Source organism: Rhipicephalus microplus, unplaced genomic scaffold (genome assembly GCF_043290135.1).
Source record: "Rhipicephalus microplus isolate Deutch F79 unplaced genomic scaffold, USDA_Rmic scaffold_21, whole genome shotgun sequence".
Classification (NCBI taxonomy): Eukaryota; Metazoa; Arthropoda; class Arachnida; order Ixodida; family Ixodidae; genus Rhipicephalus; species Rhipicephalus microplus.
The window spans coordinates 2,620,265-2,628,040 of NW_027464594.1; the positions used below are offsets into that span (position 1 = coordinate 2,620,265).

General features: G+C 44.2%; 1 pseudogene; it reads left to right on the forward strand.

The window, feature by feature from the left end:
* The first annotated feature begins 3,790 nt into the window (after window positions 1-3,790).
* On the forward strand, window positions 3,791-3,903 carry LOC119160223 (U5 spliceosomal RNA; annotated as a pseudogene).
* Window positions 3,904-7,776: the final 3,873 nt, after the last annotated feature.

Here is a 7,776-nt window from a genome sequence, read left to right on the forward strand (position 1 = left end):
ATTTACCGTTAATCGACTGGTCTCGGAAAAATGTTACTGATTTGCTCGATTGCCCATTGGTGGATATAATGCTAGCATGCGATTTACAACAAGTAGTACGCACCATCACGCATGAACTTGGTGACAGCGGCTCAATAATAGACCTTGTTTTCGTAAGCAACGCATTTACCGAGTATGAATTAAGTTTGGAGCCGGGAGTATCGGACCATAAAATAGTACTTCTTACATGCGATTTTGATAAGTGTGTACCTAATATGCCTGTACTTAAAACAATCAAAGATTTTACGCGTGCTGATGATCAATCCGTACTTGACAGACTGTGTGAGCTTGTTGACAATATTTATGATACTGATCCACGAACGCTTTGGGAAACATTCAAGATAACTGTGAAGGACTGTATTGACAAGCACGTTTCCTTACGCCGCATCAAGTCACGGCGCAAAAGTCACTGGATTGATCGGAACGTAATACACTTAAAAACAAGACTAAAACGCGCAAGAAAAAAACAGGTCGTAAGTGTTCAGCAGATACAGACGCTGCAGACTGAGCTCTCCACAGCTCTGGCGACTTCTAGAGACAAATATTTTGGAATAACGCTGCCAAACTTCATCAAAGAAAGCCCGGAAAAATTTTGGCGTTATCTAGCCTCCAAAAGTGGTAAACTAGAACAAATCCAACATAATGATTCTCTTATTACCGATGCCCGTTTTGTGGCCGACGAGGCAAACGACTACTTCCATTCAGTATTTTCCGCACCGCACGATGACAGTTATCCCTTGGTTCCTACAGCCTGCCATCCTGAAGATTTTATATGTCAAAACGGCGTGTTATCACTGTTGGTCAGTGTGCGAGCCAAGTCATCTAGTGGACCAGATGGCATACCCAACGCATTCTTGCGTAGATACGCCGAACCAATATCTCACATTTTAAATGAAATTTTTCGTTTGTCCTTAGCGCCTGCCATTTTGCCTTATGACTGGCTAGTTGCTCGCATATTGGCCACACACAAGAAAAACGATCAATTGCGGATAGAAAACTACCGCCTGATCTCTTTAACGTCTACATGCTGTAAATTGATGGAGCACATTGTTGCTCACTACATAACAGACTTTCTTGAACGTAACGGCTTACTTTCCGAATTTCAGCATGGTTTCCATAAAGGGCTATCGACGCACACACAGCTGATAGCTACGGTGCACGAGATTGCCTCTGCCCTTGATTCGGCCAGCCAGATTGACTTAGTATTCCTCGACTTCAGCAAAGCATTCGATCGTGTTCCTCATGGTAAGCTTATAGGCAAACTGCTAAACATTGGTATACACGATTTTCTTGTTAACTGGATTAACTCTTACCTTTCCAACAGGACTCAATATGTGGAGATCTCTGGGTGCTCGTCAGGCGCATTACCTGTCTTATCGGGTGTTTCACAGGGAAGCGTCTTGGGCCCAATTCTCTTTTTAATTTATGTAAATGATATAACTTCAATTGTCTCGTCGGATGTTGAAATACGATTATTTGCAGATGATTGCATAATTTTTAGAAAAATTACATGTACTGAGGATCAAATATTCTTAAATGACAGCTTGAGACGTGTTGGCCAATGGTGCACGTCGTGGTCCATGAAGTTAAACTCGGACAAGACTGTTCTACTGCGAATCGCAAATAAAAGAGAGCCGCTTAAGTTTTCTTACTGTATCGATGGAGTGACTGTTGAAGAAAACCCGGAATACAAATATCTAGGGGTGACAATTGCCAATACGTTATCGTGGTCTAAGCACATTGAAAATACCTGCGCAGCTGCCATGCGCAGGCTTGGGTTCATAAGGCAAAAACTTAAAGCTGCCCCTACAGAAGCAAAACTGTTGGCTTGTAAGACCTTAGTGTTACCTAAGCTTGAATACGCCAACATTGTTTGGGACCCCTTTTCTAAGAAAGACAAGCAAGAGCTAGAAATGGTGCAGCGCCGGGCAGTGCGTTTTATTTCCAACAAGTACAGATCCACTGATTCCCCATCTTCGTTGATGGTGCAAAATGGAATTTCAACTTCAGAGCAGCGACGTAAACTAGCCCGCCTACAATTTTTGTTTTCGCTTTTTCATGGCCACCTGAAGCTTAACGCAAACCCTTATGTCAAGCCGTTCTTACCTCGAGCATCGAGACATCGCCACTCACACAATCTTCTTCCTTACAAAGCTCGCACAAATCTATTCAAATACTCTTTCTTCCCGCGGACCATTGCGGATTGGAATGCATTACCGAGTTCGATTTTCTCTGCACGAATTGCGGCCGCTTTTTCAGCGAAGGTGTTTGCTGCCCTAGAATAATTATCGTCTTTGTTTCAGAGGTTTGCTGACCGATTGCTGGTGCTTTTCTAGTTTTTGTGTAGCTCTCGAACGGTTGAGGATGTTTTAGTCGGGGGTTTTCATTGTTTGTTAGGAAAAGTGCGTATTTGTCTGATTTTATTTTCGAAGTTGAAAAATTTAGGGTGGTCCTTGAATGTACGAGCTCTACTGTATAATGGTTTTGTTTGCTTGACCTTGAGACAGTGTGATCGTTGCAACTTTCGAGTTTACAATGAGTTTTGCACTGTGCAACGTTTTTTTTACCTGAAAATGTGTGTATAAATGTATGAATGTGTGTATTTGTTTATATATCTATACTGTTCGTGTGTATGACCAAAACATGCAAATTGATATGTATTCACCGCTACCATGCGATACATGTAACTTTCCCATCTGCCCTCTTGCTTGGTCCTTATAGGACTGCAGTATGTATTAAATAAAAATAAAAAAAATAAATATTTCTAAGTTTAGGAGGTGATCGTGAGGGCACCCAGACGTAGGCGATTCGATAGATAAAAATAGATAGGTGGATGGATGGATGGATGGTTGGATGGATAGAAGGATAGATGGATAGATGGACAGACAGACAGACAGACAGACAGGCAGACAGACGACTGGATGGACGGATAGACAGACGGACAGACGACTGGATGGACGGATAGATAGACGGACAGACGACTGGGTGGACGGATAGACAGATGGAAAGAAGGACGTACGGACGGACGGACAGACGACTGGATGGACGGATAGATAGACGGACAGACGACTGGATGGACGGATAGACAGATGGAAAGAAGGACGGATGGACGGACGCACAGGTAGACAGGCGGACGAATGAACAGAGAGACTGATGGACAGACAGACAGACAGACAGACAGACAGACAGACAGACAGACAGACAGACAGACAGACAGACAGACAGACAGACAGATAGATAGATAGATAGATAGATAGATAGATAGATAGATAGATAGATAGATAGATAGATAGATAGATAGATAGATAGATAGATAGATAGATAGATAGATAGATAGATAGATAGATAGATAGATTCGCTAAGAAATGCTTCGTATTTAAAAACCGGGTCAGGGACCCTTCAAGGAGCTTAGCCCCTTAAAACTACGAAATACGAAGCGCGCGAAGTATGAAATAGAGGCATGCTCACATGCCGTTACTCCGGCACTTCCAACCTAACTTTGATGGAAGTGTACACAGCTGCAAGTATTTCTCGTCAATATGGAAGCATCAACTGAAATAAAGATGGCTATATTTGACATCCGTTATTTAAAAGGTATACGTTAAAAAATGTGTATTGTGTAGAAAAGTTCTGTGATAACACATATGTATTAACGTTAAAAGCCAGAAACCTACAAAAAGACTCTATATAAACTTGGTCAAGTACTCTAGCCATTTTTCAACACCCCGGAACGTGGACCTTGGTTCAATCATTGCTCAGGTCCTTCCTCAGCTAGTCGAATCAATCTTTCGCCTTTTACTAAAGATTGCCGTGGGGAAGGACAACCAAATGAGCTTGTAGGCAAATTTTTGGGAGGCCTTGCCCGTTTGGGTGAAGCTTACTGTACAAATCGAAAAGTAGAATTCGATGTATTCGATATATCTGTTACCTTCGACCCGCCGCTGGGTTTTGCGGTCGTGATGAGTTGCGCTGCTTGACTGCACATCAGAAGGCAATGGCGGCGCTTCGTTTCAGCAACTTTCATGACAGGAATTGCCCTACCATTGTGGCGCACTTGCTACTGATTTAAAGGGCCACTCGCCAGGTTTGACAATTTGAGCTGACAAGTGCAATTCGTACATGGGGCGTTCGCAATCACGTCTACCAAATGTGCACTGCTACGCGCCACAAAAATGGGTCAAATTTCAAGATGAACGCTGCTCCGCTTCCTTTCGTGGGCGTGCACCCGGAGAATAGACAATTCTAGCTGGGCACACGTAACGAGCCTACGTAGGCGGTACGATACGTTGCGGACGCTGCATGCGAAGCGCTCAACGATACCTTTAGTTCACCGTATTGACCGTACCAAGATACGTTTGGTTCAACAAGACGTATGTTATTATAAATAAAACAGCGACAGGTCAAAGCGATCACGCACAAAGCGCGCTCTAAATGTTTTTTTTTTTTTCAGGACTTCCCTGAGGCACCAAGCAATCTCTTTCTACTGCTCCGGATGCCTAAACGAATCATTCGTTTCTACTTCCGCTAGCAGCTCAACATCGTCCCTCAAAGTAAAATATACTCGATTCGGGCCGGCTTTGCTGCTCTCTCTGTTCGATGCCATCGCTGCCGTTTCGCTATCTGGTTCCAATATCAATCAAGATATCGCGAGAGCGTCACGCCACGTTCGCTTAGCCTCGTCACGTTTGCGCACGCCGCATTTTTTTTATGGGGGGGGGGGGGGGGGGCGTACAAGCGCATCTCTGAAATCGATACGTTACGCACTGCACATGCGCAGTTCTCTCCCGTGGCAGTGCTGCTACAGTGTCTACAAATAGACTGCCTAGTGTGCTGAGCGCGCGCGTTCCGTACGAGAGAGGCTGGCCGCGCATGTGATGACTTCACTGAGATGCCACAAGCGGCGCTGCGTGTCGGGAAGGTGCACGAACGCGCGAAATTCCTGTCATCCTGTTGCTGCCCGATCTTCGCCACGTTTAAAATCAGTGGGTGACAGCTGAAATCTGATTTTCTGTGAAGTTCGATGGCGCCATTGGTACACTGCAACACCCGGAGATGTTGAAAGCTAAGCGGTAATGCAAATAAAGGACGTGTATTGTACCCGTTCTTGTTGTGTCTTTGACTGAGAAGTAAATCGATATCTGATAGTGTGGCAGCAGGTCAACACTAATGGCAACATTGACTATGTATTTGCTCTGTTGTTCCTTTTCATTTGCAGCTGTGATGGATGTGAGACATGCCCTATAGTGGGCGCACGATTCAAGGGCCGTTTCTGCAGGAACTACAACTTTTGTGAAAGGTGCTTCTAAACAAATCAGGTCCACAAGCATCCCTTCAATGAAATATCCAGAGTTGGTGTGTATTTGTAACTGATGTATTACTGCTAACAGACAGCTTTTTTTTGCAAACTAACATGTACTGTTATGGCTACATATGTATTTATATGCGGTTAGGATCGGAATTGCGGAACCCTAGTATTGCGTTGTACACAGATAGCTTATAAGCAGTCACATTTTGTCTTTGGGCAACATCTGTGAGTACTAACAGATAGTCTATTTAGTGGCTTTTAGTTGTTGGGTTTTCAGGGGGGGGGGGTCATTTTGGGAATTAAAATGTCATGAATGGAGAATGGAGGGAGGCGCAGCGATGGCGTAGTGGTTAGAGCATCCGCCTCGCATGCAAAAGGTTTGTGGTTCGAATCCCGGTGCCGCACAGTTCCCAACCGGATGAAAAAAAAATCCGCGTGGTAATGGAACTGCATTACGAGGCCTAGGGTGCGGCCTCACCGGTAACCACCGCCGGGAACGCACTCCCTCACCAGAGAAGGATTGGCCACCCTGGTGCAGTATCTGGCTACTACCTCCCACATGGATACGTCAAATAACTCGCGGCCCTCAGTCCCCAGCAGCTGTTAAGAGGGTGCTAAGAATCTCTGGATCCGGACAGGCTGCCACTGGAACCTGAACTTGGCAACGTTTACCACTAGAACCTTATCTAGTGAGCTAAGTCTAGCTGTACTATTCGAGGAGCTAGAGGGTGTTAAATGGGATATAATAGGGCTCAGTGAGGTTAGGAGGACAGATGAGGTCTATACTGTGCTACAGAATGGACACGTCCTTTGCTATCGGTGCTTGGCTGACAAAAGAGAACTGGGAGTGGGGTTCCTAATTCACAGAAACATAGCTGGCAACATAGAGGAATACTATATCATTATTGAAAGGGTGGTAGGTATCGTAATTAAACTGAATAAGAGATACAAGATGAAGGTGGTACAGGCTTACGTGCCTATATCCAGCCATGATGACGCTTCAGTTGAAAGCTTCTATGAAGACGTGGAATCCGCAATCCGCAAGGAAAAAGCACAGTATACAATACTGATGGGAGACTTTAATGCAAAGGTAGGGAAGAAGCAGGCTGGAGACCATGCAGTAGGAGATTACGGCATCGGTACTAGAAACGCCCGAGGAGAGCTACTAGTAGAATTCGCAGAACGCAATATTTACAGATTTTGAATACCTTCTACCGAAAACGAGGAAACCGCAAGTGGACATGGAGGAGCCCTAATGGCAAAATTAAGAACGAAATAGACTTTATAATGAGTGCACACCCAGGCATCGTGCAGGATGTGGAAGTGATTGGCAAGGTACGATGCAGTGACCATAGAATGGTACGGTCTCGAATTCGCCTAGTCTTGAGAAATGAACGACAGAAACTGATACTCAAGAAGCCAATCAATGAGCTAGCACTGAGAGGGAAAGTACAGGAATTCAGAGTCTCGCTTCAGAACAGGTACTCGGCTCTTTGTGAGGAAACCAACCTTAGCATAGATACAATGAACGATAATCTGACGAATATCATTACGGAGTGTGCAGTTGAAGTTGGAGGCAGGGTAGTTAGACAGGACACTGGCAAGCTTTCCCAGGAAACGAGGAATCTCATTAAGAAGCGTCAAATCATGAAAGTCTCAAGTACAACAAACAAAATAGAACTGTCAGAGCTTTCGAAGTTGATTAATAGGCGTAACGTATCCGATGTAAGAAGGTATAATATGGAGAGAATTGAACACGCTCTGAAAAGCAGAGGAAGCGTCAAAGCAGTGAAGAGGAAACTTGGGATAGGCAAAAATCGGATGTATGCACTAAGGGACAAAGAAGGCAAAATAACTACCAATATGGATAGGATAGTTAAAATAGCGGAGGAGTTTTACAGAGATCCGTACAGTAGTCAGGACAACCACGACTTTAATAGTATGAGAACTAACAGTAACCCAGATGACACCCCACCAGTAATGACAGAAGAAGAAAGAAAAGCTTTGGAGAACGTGCCAAGGGGCAAAGCTGCTGGTGAGGATCAGGTAACATCAGACCTGCTGAAAGATGGAGGACAGATTGTGTTTGAAAAACGAGCCACCCTGTTTACGAGGCGTCTCCTGACTGGAAGAGTATCAGAGTGTTGTAAGAACGCTAACATCATCTTAATACATAAGAAAGGAGATGACAAGGACTTGAAGAATTACAGGCTGATTAGCTTGCTCTCTGTAGTATACAAGCTATTTGCAAAGGTAATTGCTAACAGAGTAAAGAAAACATTAGAATTCAATCAACCAAAGGAACAAGCAGGATTTCGAACAGGCTACTCAACAATCGACCACATTCATACTATCAATCAGGTAGTTGAGAAATGCTCAGAATATAACCAACCACTATACATAGCCTTCATAGATTACGAGAAGGCATTTGA